The sequence below is a fragment of the Triturus cristatus genome, chromosome 11, assembly GCF_964204655.1.
Source record: "Triturus cristatus chromosome 11, aTriCri1.1, whole genome shotgun sequence".
NCBI classification, from domain to species: Eukaryota; Metazoa; Chordata; class Amphibia; order Caudata; family Salamandridae; genus Triturus; species Triturus cristatus.
In genome coordinates, this window is record NC_140594.1 from 575247550 (window position 1) to 575264375 (window position 16826).

At 52.9% G+C, this 16826-nt stretch overlaps 1 protein-coding gene across 3 annotated transcripts in view; it reads right to left on the reverse strand.

Annotated features, from left to right (window-relative positions):
• The window catches only part of PIWIL2 (piwi like RNA-mediated gene silencing 2), a 1855951-nt gene that overhangs the window by 271928 nt on the left and 1567197 nt on the right, over positions 1-16826 (reverse strand). The window lies entirely within an intron of this gene.

Here is a 16826-nt window from a genome sequence, read left to right on the forward strand (position 1 = left end):
TGCCTCGCGAGTCGGCGGTATCAAGCCCACAACGAATGGTTAACTTAGCTGTGTCTCTCCCAGCTGCTATAGCTTGGGAGAGTACTGTCCGTGCCTCCTCCGGACAGTTGGGCAGCACCTGCGCAACCGTATCCCACACAGAGTGAGAATAACGGCTCAAGAGGCATGCAGTGTTCACCAAACGCAGCCCTAAACTGACAGATGTAAACAGCTTCTTGCCAAGCTGCTCCAGCTTCTTGGATTCCCTATCCGAGGTGCCGAGGGAATGCGCTCTGGAAAACAGAGGCTTGGACAACCAAGCTCTCGGGAGTGGGATGTTGGGAGAGAAAGAGGGGGTCGCCCGGAGCTGGGCGATGGCGTTGAGCCACGTTCCTGTCCACAGGAGCCCATTGCCTGGACCAAGTGCCCAAAAGAACGTCCGAAAGTGCCTCATTAAAAGGCAGCAAGGGCTCCGCAGAGGTTGCCGCCGGCTGAAGCACTTCTGTCAGGAGGTTACTCCTGACAGCCGCTGTAGGCAGTTCGAGGTGGAGAGCCTCGGCCCCCCTACGCAACACCACTGCGTAACTGGCTCCCTCCTCTGTAGCCACGGTAGGAGGAGACAGCATGCCAAGGCCAGGAGAGGTGTTAAGACCACTGGCATCCCCCAAATCCTCTGCCCAGTTGGATCATAATCACACTGTTGTGTGAGAGGGTCCTCAGACCCCTCCCAGTTCTCCCCTTCCTCTGAAGTCTATGAAACAGGCTGAAAATAAGGAGGACGGACGTAGTGGTAGAAAGGCCCCATCGGCGTCGGAATCGGCAGCAAACGACGCCGATCCGGCGCCGCGTCCGGTTCAGGGCTGAAACCAGGGTCGACGTTGGTGGTAGCACTGGACGACGTCAGAGGTGGTGCCAGGAGGAGGGGTCGATACCGGTGGAGGTGTTATGAGGTCAACCGGTGTCGCCCAGGATCCGAGCCCGGATCCAGGGGGGGTACTGCGGCGTCGGGCCGGAGCCGCCGGCGATGGAAGGGCAGGGCCCGTAGGCGCACCGGCGGGGCCAGACGGCCCAAAGAGTTGAGCCATGGCAGCAAGAAACTCTTGCACCTGAGCAGGCGTCGCCGACGGACCCGGAAAGGGCAGGTAGGCCGGTGGCGACGTCGCAGGCTCCACCGGAGCCGCAGGGTTGGCGCCACCCGCACCCTCAGCCGCGACGGGCGAGGGAAGTCGAAGAGCAACGACGCTTCGACTTCTTTTTGGAATGCTTCGACTTACCTGCCCCGAGTGCGAAGACTTAGATCCAGAGGAATGATGGTGACGATTCCGAGACTGGTCCCTCAACCTCCCACATGACCGGGACCTTGAGCGGCGCGGAGCCGACTGCCTGACTTCCAGCAACTTTCAGGACTGCTCCCGCAAAGTCTTTGGTGCCATGACCCGGCAGTCGAGGCACGACTTGTGGTCGCGCCCCAGGCAGTAGACACACATGCGGTGTGAGTCCGTCCCCGACATCATGCGGTGGCAGTCCCCACAGTTCTTAAAGCCGGGCATCCCTACGACACCAGGAGCCGATCGTCTCAAAAGAATTGAGACAAAGGGTGTGAGAAGTTCGCCTGATATATGATGTCACTATTTCTAGTGTACACCTTGTATCAGTCCAAACAACCCTTATGGTGATTGGTTGTAAAGTCAACCTTACAGACCAGCTATCCTAGTGGTAGCATGGACGAGAGCAGTCTTAGGCTAAACTCTGTATGGCATGTGAAGCCAGCTGTTATACCATTATAATCCCTTGAATACCAAATGAAAGGACACCACACCAGGTATATATAAAATTAGAATGTATTTATTCTAACATATACCCTCAGCACTCTTTATGAGTTCAGAGGTCTAAGTAGAAACAATTTCTTAAGTAGCATACGTTAAGTTACACAGGAAAATACAGTTAGGCCTAGGGGCCACGCAAACCATATACTAAGAAAGTGGTATAAGTACCACGCCACGAACAGGGAGTAGGCCTAGGGCATCGCTGGGGCTACACTACCCTACCAATAGTTAGGAAGTGGGAGGCCCACGGCAAGCGTGTGCAGTGTGGAAACACACACGCGGGTTACATTAAAGTCAATGGGAATGTAACAGTTAGAAATAGGAAGAATAAGGACACTTCTGAAGTAACTAGGAGGAAGCAACTAAAGACTTAGACACTTGGATAGTCAATATCCACTGGAGCACCGGAGTACTCGCGTTACCTCACCCACAGGAGACGGGTGCATAGGTGTGAAGATGTGTCGGGTGTCGTCGCTGGATCCTATGGATGCCTGAAGAACAGATGCTGGCAGGCGGCCAGGAGGAAGATGTCCGGAGGATCCAAGGATGGATCTTGAAGGAAGAACACCTGCAAACAGAGGGGACAAAGTCTGGGTCACTAGCCAGTGACCGTGTGGAACCAGGAAGGAACCAGGCGATGTCGTGCAGAACACAGATGATGTCTTGAAGCTTGTCTCTGCAGCTGCGTGGAGCAGGAGGCGTCGAGGACGACCAGAACCAGGGTACGAGCTGTCCCACGAAGGATCTTCCTGATGGTGGAGTCGACGTCCCAATCGGAGTCAACAAGCCTTGGCAAAGGCAACCCACGAGGAATGGGAAATTCGCTTCAGGTGCAGACCAGGGAGGTCTGAGGTGCTTCTCTTTCACAGGGAAGCAAGGGCCAGTCTGGAGGAGCCAAACCAGCGGTGGAAAGTCAAGGGTTCGTCGTGACTGAGGCTACTAGCCAATGGGCAAGCAACAGGACGGACGCGTCGAGCAGAAAAATGCAAAAGGGCCCCACGCAGAACTCGTGGAGTGTGGAGGGCTGATCTTCAGTGCAGATGGTGCTCGGGGTTGGGGCTTCTCAATCCCTAGAGCACAACTTCGAGGATGTCTCAGAAGCTGCGCTGGAAGCTACTCGCCAATTTTCCCAGGTAGCCGGTTCCACGTCTCTCGTCGCCTCCACGGATCTTAGCTTTGCTGTGGATGTGGATCAGGGTCGGAGAAGTCTGGAGGTCAAGGCGCTGGTCGGGCTCTGCAGTCGGTTCCTCGTAGAACTTGGGCAAAGCAAACGGCAGGTCGCTTGTTGGTGCCTATTTGCACAGGGTGGCCACTCCTTGGCCACAAGGGAGATTCTTCAGTCTTCTTGTCGTCGAATGTCGAAGGTCCAGAGTTTCGTTTCTAGTTTCAGGATAATCCAAAGTCCTAGGGACTCAGCTCCCACTCTTATACTAATCTGGGGGGCTGGGTTACCTGCTAGGTCCCTCCTATGGGTGGGACCAGGGAGGGGGGTGGTTACACCCCCTTCCCTTTGGCCAGTTTCGCGCCAGGACTGGGGCTGGAGTGCCCCAGCACCGGTTTGAACAGGACTATGCATGGGACACCTTGTGTGCCCCAGGCAGTGTCTCGTTTCTTTCATCCCTCCCTGCCCCAATACACTAAGCCCTGTCTAGGGTGGTGCTAGCACCTCCCAAGGCAGGAAACCTAGTGTTCAAGCCTCCCTCGCTGGAAGGACTCCCAGTAGCAGGAGGTCAGACTTGTGTCCGTGGCAGCAGCATCCATTTTGTGATGCTGAGGCTTTGGTTAGAGTTAAACAGCAAAGTAGGATTTTAACATGTCTCTCCCTCTAGAAGGGAGGAATACTATCCTCATCGCCAGAAATGGTGTGGGGGTAGTATTCCAAAGTGTTAGACACCTTACACAACATGTTTTGATAAAGCCGAACCATAGTTACCATAACCGCGAGGATAATAAGGCACTTTAAGAGTATATGGTAGGCGATATCATAGAACAGCTATAAGGACATGGTTCCGAAAGCTGCAGACAGGCTCAGCTCATGCTAGAGCACCATCTCACATGTTACCAAGCACTCTGCCTCCAGGATTGTTAAGGCCTGGCATAGGAGTGGCCGATAGGTACACATGTGTCTATATACAAGGTAGGTATAGGAATACTACACCTAAGCAAGGGGTGATTACACGACCTTGCCCCAGCTGAGTGATCAGCCAGTTGTGTCATAATGGAAGGCCAGCCAGGGGTGGCATAATACATGCTGCAGCCCCTGGTAGGCCTAGGGTACACCTATGCCCTGGGTACCTAAGGTACACTATACAGGGGCCAATAAGGTGATCCTTACCAATTGGGTTATGCACCTAAAGTACATAGTATGAATTTAGAGAGAGAACAGCTGGGCTGTGGGTCTGATTGGCAGGCCCACAGCCACATCTAAGTCGAAAACCAGTGAAGCAAAAGCAAAAAGTGGGGGTGAACATAGAAAGCAGACCCTACTCTCCTACAGCCTTGATACACAAAACGACCCACCGAGCGATGGTTCGCTTGTGCATCGCACGCCCCTTCTTAGCGCCCACGTAGCCAACAAAGAGTTGGTCGACCACCCGGAACCGTTTGGTGCGGTCCAGATAGAAGGATAGCGCCCGTTTTGGGTCCAGATGGTGGAGCCTCTCTTCCTCTTTCGAGGGATGCGAAGGCGGAAAGAAGGTGGGCAATGTAACCGACTGTCCGATGTGAAAGGCAGTTACCACCTTAGGAAGAAAGGAAGGACGTGTGAGAAGTTGGCCTGATATATGATGTCACTAATTCTAGTGAACACCTTGTATCAGTCCAAACAACCCTTATGGTGATTGGTTGTAAAGTCAACCTTATAGACCAGCTATCCTAGTGGTAGCATGGACAAGAGCAGTCTTAGGCTAAACTCTGAATGGCATGTGAAGCCAGCTGTTATACCATATGTAATCCCTTAAATACCAAATGAAAGGACACCACAACAGATATATATATAGAAATAGAATGTATTTATTCTAGTCAAACCCTCAGCACTCTTTATGAGATTCGAGGTAAGTACAACACAGTCTTATTTAAGCATACATTAAGTCACACAGGTAAGTAATACAGTTAGGCCCTAGGGGCCACGCAAACCATATACTAAGTAAGTGGTATAAGAACCACTGTCACTAATACAGGATAGGCCTAGGCCTAGGGAATCGCTGGGGCTACACTATACTACCAAAGGTTAGGAAGTGAGAGCCCCACGGGAGTCAGGTGCAGAGTGGAAACACTCACGCGTAATGCGTAAAAGTCGATGGAAATGCAAGTTATTAGAAATTAGCAGTTTTAGGACACTTCTGGTATAGCTAGGAAGTCGAGACTCAGAAACTAGACCCTTGGATAGTCAATACCCTTGTGAGCACCGAAATGCTCAAGTTACCTAGCCCACGGGCTGCGGGTGCATAGGTGTGAACTTGCGTCGGGTTTCGTCGTCGACTCCTATGGATGCCTGAAGGAAAGGTGCTGACAGGCAGTCAGTGAAGAGTGTCCGGTGGATCCCAAGGATGGGATCAAGAAGGAAGGAACCTGCAAGCAGAAGGGACAGAGTCTAGGTCACCAGCCAGGAGCCGGGAAGGAACCAGGTGATGTCGTGAAGATGCAGGTGAAGAGGTGAAGCTTGTCGCAGCAGCCACGGGTACCAGGAGGCGTCAAGGACGACCAGGACCAGGAGGTGAGCTGTCCCACGAAGGCTCTTGCTGTCGGCGGCGTCGAAGTTGAGTCAGGACCCAACAAGCCTTGGCAAGCGGAACCCACGCAGGATGGAGGACTTGCTTCTGGTGCAGACCAGGAAGGTCTCGGGTGCTTCTCTTTCACAGAGGAGCGGGTGCCAGTCTGGAGGAGCCGGACCAGCAAGTGGAAAACAAAGGTTCGTCGTCGCAGAAGTCACTAGCCAACGGGCCAGCAACCGGACAACACGTCGAGCAACTCAGGTGCAGAAGGGCCCCAGGCAGAACACGTGAAGTGTGGGGAGCTGATCTTCGTTGCAGATGGTGCTCGGGATGGGGGCTTCTCCTTTCCCCAAGCACAGCCTCGAGGGAGCCTCGGAAGTCGCACTAGTCAGGTACTAGCCACTTTTCCCAAGTCGCCGGTCCCACGTCCCTCGTCGCCTCCACGGGTCTCAGCTTCGCTGGAGATGTGGATCTGGGTCAGAGGTGTCTGGAAGTCTCGGCGCTGGTCAGTCTCTGCAGTCGTCCCTCGTAGGATCTGTCGCAAAGCAAAGCAGCGGTCGCTGGATGGTGCCTGGTTGCCTAGGGTGGTCACTCTTTGGCCACAAGGGAGATTTCTTCAGTCTTCTTCCTGAGGTCGAATGTCGAAGGTCCAGAGTTTCTGTACAAGTTGCAGATTCAGGTTAATCTAATTTAGCAGGGCTCAGCTACCTACTGATATACTGGGCTAGTGGGCTGGGCTACCTGCAAGGTCCCTCCTATGGGTGGGACCAGGAAGGGGAGTGGTTACACCCCCTTTCCTTTGTCCAGTTTCGCGCCAGAGATGGGGCTGGAGTGCCCCAGAGCCGGTTTGAACTGGACTATGCATGGGACACCTTGTGAGCCCCAGGCATGTCTCATTCCTTTCAGCCCTCCCTGCCCCAATACACTACAGTCTGTCTGGGGAGGTGCTAGCACCTCCCCAAGCAGGAAACCTATTGTCCAGGCATCCCTTGCTGGGAGGACTCCCAGCTGCAGGAGGTCAGACTCGTGTCTGTGGCAGCAGCATCCATTTTGTGATGCTGAGGCTTTGGTCAGAGTTAAACAGCAAAGTAGGATTTTAACATGTCTCTCCCTCTAGAATGGGGGAATAATATCCTCATCACCAGAAATGGTATGGGGGTATTATTCCAAAGTGTTAGACACCTTACACAACATGTTTTGATAAAGCCAAACCATAGTTACCATAACCGTTTAAGATTAAAAGGTACTTAAAGAGTATATGGTAGGCTATATCATAGAACAGCTATAAGGACACGGTTCCGAAAGCTGCAGACAGGCTCAGCTCATGCTAGAGCACCATCTCACATGTTACCAAGCACTCTGCCTCCAGGATTGTTAAGGCCTGCCATAGGAGTGGCTGATAGGTACACATGTGTATTTTAAGGGTAGATATAGGTATACTATATCTAAGCAAGGGGTGATTACACGACCTTGCCCCAGCTGAGTGATCAGCCAGTTGTGTCTGATTGGAAGGCCAGGCCAGGGGTGGCATAATACATGCTGCAGCCCCTGGGAGGCCTAGGGTACACCTATACCCTGGGTACCTAGGGTACACTGTACAGGGTCCAATAAGGTGATCCTTACCAATTGGGTATGTACCTAGGGTACATGGAGTCCATTTTAAAGAGAGAGCAGACAGCCTGAGACCCTGAATGGCAGGATCTCAGGCCAACTAAGTCGAAAAACCAGCTAGACACTAGGCAAAAAGTTGGGGTAACCATAGTCAGATATCCACCTTCCTACAAGACGAGTCCTGAGAACAACTTTGTCCGGATGGACAAAAAGGAAAGGAGGCTTAGAAGAGAGACCCTGGAGCTCACTCACCCTTCTAGCAGAGGTGATGGCAACCAAGAAAGCAGTCTTAAGAGTTAGAAGACGAAGGGGACAATTATGAAGTGGCTCAAAGGGAGCGCACATCAGATAGGTCAATAGCAGATTCAAATCCCACTGAGTCATTACGAAAGGGACAGGAGGAAACATGTGAGTAATGCCCTTAAAGAATCGAGAAATAACAGGGGATTTGAAAAGAGAAGGCTGATCAGGAAGCCGTAAGAAAGCAGAAATAGCTGAAAGATATCCCTTGAGGGTGCCCAGAGCAGAGCCCTGCTGGGCCAGGGAAAGAAGAAAGAGGAGAACCTCAGAAAGAGGGGCGGAAAGGGGATCCACAGCCTTTGCTGTGCACCATGCCACAAATTTGTTCCACCAGCAGGCGTATACCGATTTTGTGGAGGGACGCTTGGCTGCCAGAATAACATTACAGACTTCAGGAGGCAAGTCAAATGGCATCAACTGCTGCCGCTCAATCTCCACGCAAGGAGGTGGAGGCTGGACAGGTTCGGGTGGAGGACCGTCCCCTGCTGCTGCGACAGAAGGTCCTCCTGAAGAGGCAGTTGGATCGGGGGATCGAGCGATAGCTCGGGATACCAGTACCTTCGTGCCCAATCCGGAGCCACCCAGATGACTTGGGCCCGGTCGCGCCTGATCTTCTTCAGCGCCCTGGGCAGAAGTGGTATAGGCGGAAAGGCGTACAACAGACCGCAACTCCACTCGCGACGAAAAGCGTCTCCGAGCGAGTGCCGCCTTGGAAACTCCAACGCGCAGAACTGCTGACATTGCGCGTTCTCTTCGGTGGCGAATAGATCTAACCAAGGCTCTCCGCACTGCCGAAAGAGGCCTTGCACCACGTCCGAGTTGAGACGCCATTCGTGATCAATCATGCACCAGCGGCTGAGTTCGTCTGCTCTGGCGTTCAGAGAGCCCGCCAGATGTTGAACCACCAGGGTGACGCCCTGATGTTCCAGCCATGTCCAGAGGCGGAGAGCCTCCTGACAAAGGGTTCACGACCCCACCCCGCCCTGTTTGTTGCAATACCACATGGCGGTGGTGTTGTCCGTGAACACCTGCATTACACTTCGCTGGACAGAGGGAAGGAATACCTTCAGTGCAAGTCGGATCGCCCTCAGCTCCAGAAGGTTGATATGGAGCCGGGACTCCGCCGGAGACCAGAGGCCTCTGATATCTGCCACTCCCATGTGCCCCCCCCATCCCAGGAGGGACGCATCCATCACTACTACGTGCTCCGGTTGGGACAGGGAGAGGGATCTGCCACTGACCCAATCACGGTCCGTGAGCCACCACTGCAACTGTCTTGCAGTGCCCTCCGAGAACAAGACATGGTCGGACAGGTTGCCCCGATGCTGGGCCCACTGAAACTTCAGGTCCCACTGCAGAGCCCGCATCCGCATCTGGCGTGATGTACCAACAGGATGCAGGAGGCCATCAGACCCAGAAGCCGCAGCACCAACCTGACCGAAAGCCGGGATAGAGACCGAAAGATGGGAATCAGAGCCTGAATATCCCAGACCCCCTGTTCCGGAGGAGAGACCCGGAACTGCGCCTAGTCCAGAGCCGCTCCGATGAAGAGGAGCTTCTGAGAGGCACTCAGATGCGACTTTGGCACATTGATGGAGAACCCCAGCAAATGCAAGAGGTCGGCTGTAGTCTGGAGGTGGGAGACGACTGCCTGGGGCGAGCCTGCCTTCAATAACTAGTCGTCGAGATAGGGGAAGACTGGAACCTCTAAACTGCGCAGGTGAGCTGCGACCACCACCATCACTTTTGTGGACACCCGAGGGGCACTGGTGAGGCCGAAGGGGAGCACGGTGAACTGAAAGTGCTCGTGGCCTACCGTGAACTGCAGGTAACGCCGGTGGGCCGGCAGGACGGGGATGTGGAAATAAGTCCAGTCTCCAGGGTCTAGGGCAGCCAGAACCTGAGCTAAGGTGAGCATCTTGAACCTCTCCTTCCGGAGCGTTGACGCTCCTGAGGTCCAAGATAGGGCGTAGGCCCCCTTTGCCCTTCTTGGGAACCAGAAAGTAGTGGGAATAACAACCCCGACCTACTTCTGGGGCAAGAACGCGCTCGATGGCCCCCTTGGCCAAGAGGGCCGTAACTTCCTCCTGTAGAAGTTTCAAGTGATCCCCCGACATGCGGTGGTACTGCGGTGGCATAGCTGGAGGGGTCGTCTCGAAGGGGAGCGAGTAGCCCCTTCGGACGATTTGCAGCACCCACCTGTCCAATGTGATGGTACGCCAGTGGAGCAGATGATGGCGAACTCTGCCCCCCACTGGCGATGAATGGGCCTGAAAGCACGGACTAGGAGGGCTTTGAGACGGATGCTGCCAGGGTAGATGTGGACGGACCGGTTCGTTGTTCCCCTGTTACGCCGCGGCAGATTCCACGTCCGCGACCCCGCTGAAGCGGGTTCTGCGGCCTGTAGCTAGACGGACGTGAGGGGGTGCCCCTTCCTTGGCCATGAAAGGGGCGAAAAGCGCAAGTCTGCGGGCGCGGGGCTGAGAGGCCCAAGGACTTAGCCGTAGCCCTGGAGTCCTTAAAGCGCTCCAGCGCACTGTCCGCTTTGTCGCCAAAAAGGAGACTGCCATCGAAGGGCATGTCCACGAGGGTGCTCTGGACATCCCCGGAGAAGCTTGTGGATCTCAGCCAGGCGTGGCGACGAATCGCCACCGTGGCCGCCATTGCCCTACCTAGCGAGTCCGTTGTGTCCAGTCCACATCGGATTGCATGCCGTGCCGCATCCCGCCCCTCGGCAAGAGCCTGGGCGAGCCGCGTCTGGGCCTCCTCCAGACACTGGGGCAGCACATCCTCCACTGTATCCCACAGGGAGTGGGAGTAACGGACAAAAAGGCACGCGGTGTTGATCGACCGCAACCCCAAAATAAGGAAGGAGAACAGTTTCTTCCCAAACTGTTCTAACCTTTTGGATTCCCGATCCGGGGAAGCCGACGGGAAGGAGGTCTGGGAGGTAGAGGCCTGGATGACCAGGCTCTCGGGGGTGGGGTGCATGGACAGAAAACCGGGGTCGCCCGGTGCAGGGCGGTGGCGCGGGCCACGTTCCGGTCCACAGGAGGAACTGTGGAGGGCTTGGACCAGGTGCCCTTCAGAACGTCAATCAGTGCCACATTGAACTGCAGCAGAGGCTCCGAGGAGCTTGCTGACGGTTGAAGCACTTCGGTGAGGAGATTAGTCCTCACGGCCACAGCAGGCAGCTCCAGCCCAAGGGCTTCGGCCGCCTTGCGCAGCACCACAGAGAATGTACGGACGGAGGAGAGATGAAGCCTGTGTCAGGGGAGGTATCAAGACCACTGGTATCCCTCAGTTCGTCTGCCCAGTCCTGTGATAACTGGCCCTGCCGAGCCAGAGGGTCCTCAGACCCCTCCCAGTCGTCTCCGTCATCCGATTCCTGGTACACAGGTGGAAGGATCGGAGCCGGGCGGAAGATGAACCTTTCACCCATCGGCATCGGATGCGGCGCCAAGTGGCGCCGCTCCGACGCCGGGCCCAGACCGGGACTAAACCGGGGAACGGCGTTGTCTGGAGGCGGCACCGGGGGCGGCACCGTAGGGGTCGGCGCCGGCGGAGGGGTCGAAGGTCGACCGGCGTCGACCGGGATCCAGGCTTGGATCCCGCAGCAGCCTGCGGCATCGAGACCGGAGTCGACGACAGTGCCGGGGCCGCTGGCACGCTAGGCCTCTCAGTCGAGCCTGCGGGGCCCGAAGGTGCGCCAGCAGGCGTCGACGACGGAGCCAGGATCCTCATGGCCACGAGGAAGTCCCTGATCTCCGTCGGAGTCGAGTCAGACCCAGAGACCGGAGGGTATGGGGTCGGACGGGACTCCTGCGGCTCCGACGGAGCCGTGCGGGTGGTGCCACCTGAGCCCTCAGCCGAGTTGCGCGACTGGCGAGGGGAGCCAGAAGAGCGATGTCGCCTCTTCGACTTCTTGCTGTGCTTCGACTTACCGGATCGCGAAGACTTTGACCCCAACGAGCGGTGATGACTGCGGCTCCGTAACCGGTCCCTTGACCTTCTCCTCGACCGGGAGCAGGAGCGGCGCGGAGCCGACTGCCGGAGCTCGAGCAGCTTGCCGGACTGCTCCCGCCTAGCCTTCGAAGTCAAGGCCCGGCAGTTGGGGCATGACTCGGCGTCGTGGTCGGCCCCAAGGCAATAGAGGCACCGGCGGTGGTGATCCGTAACCGACATCAGTCGGTGACAGTAGTCACAAGCTTTGAAGCCAGGCATCCTATCAGCACCAGAGTCGACTGAGGGGAACCAAAAGAGTTCAAAAGTTTAGTCAAAAAGTGACTAAAGGGTATGCTCTTCCCGGATCGGCGCTTACTGGCGCGGAAAAAAGAAGAACTGACGTCAGTGCGCGAGGGTGGAGTCTAAGTACTCCGACGACGTCATCCCGGCGATCACGACGCCGACAACGGACGCGGAGCCGCAGACGACGCCTAGCGACGCGCAAGGGTATTGCTGACAAAATCTTTCCGGATCCAGCCTGATGCCTGGGGATATTCTAAGGTGAGGAATCTAACTAACGTGTTTCTTTCAGATTATCAGGCTTCACAACTGACGGCTATCAACAGATGGGTGTTTGGTCCACACGACGATCCAAATTTCCGCACTGACAATTGACTCATGGGACAGGGAGGTTATAATAGGGCGCTGTATACCAATCATCGCAAACTTCACCTGACTGGACCCTCGGCTCGTACGATTGAGGTGTAGCATGGTGTCACGAGAAAGCTAGGGTGGCACAACTGTCTAACTAAAGCAACTCCTCTTTGGGAACCTGACATACCAGGTCGACTCAGCACTTGCCCGGGCTTTGACAAATGGGACACAATCGGGATCTCCACGGTGGGTGATATGTGGGTGAAGGTGAACTTGGCCACATTTGCTGACCTCCAGGCCAAATACCAACTTACACCTTCGGAGACTTTTCGGTATCTCCAAATTAGCAACACCATTTCCACTGCCCTACCAAAGGGTACCCCGCTCCCTGACTCCTCCCCGTTAGAGGACCGACTGCTATTGGATCCAATGGACCGCAAAGCCATCTCCCTCACCTATAAGAAACTAGTGAATAATCGGGCTGACCCGATGCAGAAATTACAGTTGCCATGGGAGACTGATCTGGGGGATATAGACGACGAGGAATGGAGAGACGCATTTGCCTCTCCCAGAGAGGTAGCGATCCCTATGCGACTCCGACTCGTCAAACTCAAAATCCTTCACCGTGTCTATTTTGACGCCAAACTACTGTTTGGGTTGGGTAGGAGACCTGATCCACTCTGCCTCCGACGATGTAACCAAACCAGCACCTTCACACATATAATCTGGGACTGCCCATACATACAGCACTATTGGGGAAAAGTTACTCGCCAACCTGCAAGGACATGTGACAAACCCCTGAAACCTTCTCCCAAACTCTGCCTCCTCAATATCTGGGAGGCTACTGACCTCTCACAGGTGGAGAAGGCGTGGGCCTCGATGGGTTGGACTATCGCCAAGCGCAACATCGCACAGAAATGGGGGGCGGCCAAGACCCCACTGTTAAGTGAATGGGCGAAGGACATGGATAGCGCAATGATCGCTGAAAAAACAGTATTCAAGAGACGGGGATGCCCCCAAAAATGGGAGTATAAATGGGGAAAGTGGAACAAATACAGGGGTGACATTTGCATTTCCCCTACAGTGGAATTGAGGAGGGAGAGACAAACACTGATGGCCCAGTTAGCAGATGCTAGTGGAGCCTCCCCACTGGCCAGTTAGAACTATTGCGTCAGTCTGAATATGTCAGTTGATCGTCTCATCGTATTTCTGATTCTGGTATAGTGATGTAACACAGAGGGGAGCGCATCTTCCAATGACAGCTGAACGGTGTAATCCCGGTTCAATATATGGAATGCGATAACGTCGATACTTTGTTTTGGTTATGCCAATATGACTGTACTATGCTATGCACCGATGCATTTTTGTTACAAATAAAAACAGTTTACAAAAAAAAAAAGTTCCTTGTGAACAATTGTTGCTAGCTAAACAGCCATAGGAAGTAAACAGCAATACAGTACAGCTTGTGCGATTGTAACGGGACGTATGTGGGACGGTAAGTTCTGTCCTAGCAATACGCAGACGCAGTCACTGAGAGATTGCACGGCTCAGCTGGCAGAACTAAAAGCCCTGGTACTGGCACTAAAAAGATACGGATCAAGAATTCCCCACACTTATTGTGTGCAATTCATTTTATTGTGTACAGTCATACAATGAATATCTTCACTACTGGGTCCAGAATGGATTCAAAGATTCAAAAGGTTGCACAATAAAGCATAAATTGCTATGGGAACAAGTGACCGTGCTGAAAAAAAGTCTTGACACAGGCTCACGTGATTCATACGTTGAGTCATCAACGTGTTCGCGTGCACGTTGAAGGGAATTTATTGGCTGATGAAGCCGCAAAGGCAACAGTGAGAAGTGCTGCAGTAGCTACAATCACTCATTCTCCCACAAGAGTAGACGGACAGATAATAGTAGCTGTCATCGCTTTGCACAAAAACAGCACAGCCTTGCCAAAACGTTTTCCACTCAAGAACGCCTACAAGTTAGATGCACAAAATATACAGTATGCTCAAATTCCAGGAGTGGGGCATAGAGTAGTACCAAACATGGATCGCAGATTAGGTTTACTACTAGCTGCACACGGGGGTCTGGGCTAAGCACAGGCAGGTATTACTGCGACGGTTTCATTTCTGAAACAACGTTATTGGTGGACAGGTCTGGCCAAGCAGACCAAAGGCTTTGTCCTTAAATGCAACATCTGTCAGCAGATGAAGGGTTCCATTGTACAGCATCCACCACAAACACCGCTACTGATTTCAGACAGACCTCTCGCATGTGTCTATTTTGACCACTGCAGTCCCTTACAATCTGACGGGGCTTACAAGTATATCTTGGTGGCAGTGGATTCATGCTCTAGATTCCTGTGGATTTGGCGTCAGTGCCCGACAGACGCCCAAACTTTTATAAAGGATTTGCGAGTCTTCAAGGGACATATGCAATTTGCACGTTACATTCTGACCGCTGCCCTGCTTCAGCTCTCGGGCTTACAAGGAAGCCATGGGAAGTTTTTGTGTGGCATTTTGGTACTCCTTTCTGTATCATCCTGAGGGAAATTCAATTACAGAAAGTAAAAACTGGGACTTAAAGCAATCGTTAACAGCAAGGGTATAAGGCTCGGGTAGCAGTTGGGTCAATCATCTATATGGGGTCCAGAGGGCACTTAATAACATGCCAAGAAGCTCCCTGGGAGGCCGTACTCCGTACAAGTTCCTGTTGGGGACGAAAATGTGGGTACCCAACCTTGATGGTGGCAGAACAGTGCCGGATGAAAAAGCATTTGACATCAATGATCGTTTGGCTGTTTTAAAGGAACTCAATGAACTTGGGGAACCACAAAGCAACGCCCAAGTAAAACGTCCCACCACTGGGGAAGTTAAAGTAGTTTCAGCAACACCTGCTTGGGTCCCAAAGATTGGGGACCTGGACAGAGCAAAGATTGTGGACAAAAAATAATTTGGGCCATCTTACAAAGCACCTGTACCTGTCCTGGCTGTTGAAGGAACAAGAACAGTGCTTCTTCCGCCTCTTGCCGGCAAAAAAGAAAAGAGATCCGCCTACATAGCTCTGCTCAAACCACACTGTGTTGCCGATACTGAATAGCAGGCCGCGTGGGCTCCTGGGTAGCCCTCGATCTCCTCTCACTACCATACAGGAAGTTCAGACTGAAAGACTAATAAAGTTTGAAGATTCTACTCTACGAAGTAACGGAGTTGCCAACAATGGAATGGAACTCGTGCCTATTGAAATTGAACACCACCACAGCACAAATGAAACACAGATCTCAATTCGGCCTAATACCGACATCTATGTGAATATGTCTCCCAACGAGTCATCTGCCAGCTCAACAAAACCTGTTGAGCTACCAAAGATAGATGGAACAGTGTCTGGATACTTCATCGATGTTGATACCTTCTCTCTGGATCCGAGTGAACCTGAGTCACCGCCAGCTTATGGCACAGAGAGATGCAAAATATACAATGCTAAACATTGAAAAATTAGACCAATTACCTTCTACCGTGGCCAAGTCACCATCCACAGAATGGTTAATTTATGGCCATATAACATTGCCTGTAACAACACTCCAATTTCAATATTGCCTAGAGCACCACCAAGCAGGCAGGTATGAAGCGTTAGGGACGGAATACATTCATGACTCTTAGGACTTACCATACAGATTTAGATGCAGGAATGCGGACACTGACGTATTTCTCAGCGGTTCAGACTGTGAGAATTTGTTCAGTGGTCTCTAATTTGTCAGGATATTATGCTTCACGGAGCTTGCAACGCTTCAGTTGCAAACCTATCTTGCCACTTGAAATGATCCCCAACATCCGTTATTCATCTAGTGTTCAAACTGCTCTCGAATGGGAGTTACTTAATGCTGAATGATCAAGGTTGTTGTAGCATGCTACCGGGCATCGCATATCTTGTCACAGTGAGTTTCAGGGTTACTTGTATAGAAGTATTTTTCCCAGTGACCCACACAGTCAGGGAGGTGCCGCTCTGGCCTTCATTGAATGTTTCCCTTATACGGTTTGATTCTCTGAGCAGACTGAAAGCCATACTTTAACATAAGAAAGTGACTTTAACCTCAGCTCGAGAGACTTTTGATCTCCAGGTTGCAAGGTCTTCAGCTGAGATACAGGCTCTTGTCCAAACTAACTTGCTACTCCATTTTGGAGAAATGGTACAACGTATCTTTAACATGTCTGATACGAGTGGGATAGTACATCTATTTAAGAACATAGGTTCAGGGTTATTAAGCATCTTTCAGATGGTTTTTGGAGCTATTCCATCTTTAAAACATTCCGTATTTGGAAGCAGTTTTGGAAGGCTTCTGCTGATCCTGCTACATGTAGTGGGTATCCTGATCTTAATTTTTCTGCTACGCAATGGACGTCCCCAAGTCCAAGGAGATGGAAAAAGCGCTCTTAGAGTGACGCTGCCGTGAACGCATGGTACTCCATCTGGGCACAACTCGGCTTCAGGAGCTTAGCGAGCATTGGTTTCCATCGTTCTGATCAGTCTGGGTGGACTGCGTCTTGCCTGTACTCCGCTGCTTATTCTGTGGACACGAATGTTTGTTAGACATCTGTCTAACACTTCCATTGGCTGCACCTCCGGACATGGATGTACTGCTGGACTCACTAAAGGCCCATGTAGTGCAGTGTTCACAGCATATTGAAATCTTGATGACGGCATTCTTAGAGCCACCGTAGGATGCTTCAGCTCCTGTTGGAGTGGACACCGGCTCTGTACCAGGCATACAGGCATCAAGTGTTTCCTCAGCAAC